A 206-nucleotide genomic window follows, 5' to 3' on the forward strand; every position below is an offset into this window, starting at 1 on the left:
ACACTGTGAAAAATAGTGATTTTTATCATTGGTCTATCAAGTACCAGATTATCTTATAAAGAGGCTTTTGTCCTGTGAGCTTTTCAGCTCTGTTTCTCAGTGAGGAGTTATGGGGATTAAACAATTCAGTCATCGCTTGCCTGTTTTTATCCTCCAAGCTATAAGAGATTCTTAGCTACTATATAAATATGTTGTTTTTTGTTTTT

This window comes from Meleagris gallopavo, chromosome Z (assembly GCF_000146605.3).
Source record: "Meleagris gallopavo isolate NT-WF06-2002-E0010 breed Aviagen turkey brand Nicholas breeding stock chromosome Z, Turkey_5.1, whole genome shotgun sequence".
NCBI lineage: Eukaryota > Metazoa > Chordata > Aves > Galliformes > Phasianidae > Meleagris > Meleagris gallopavo.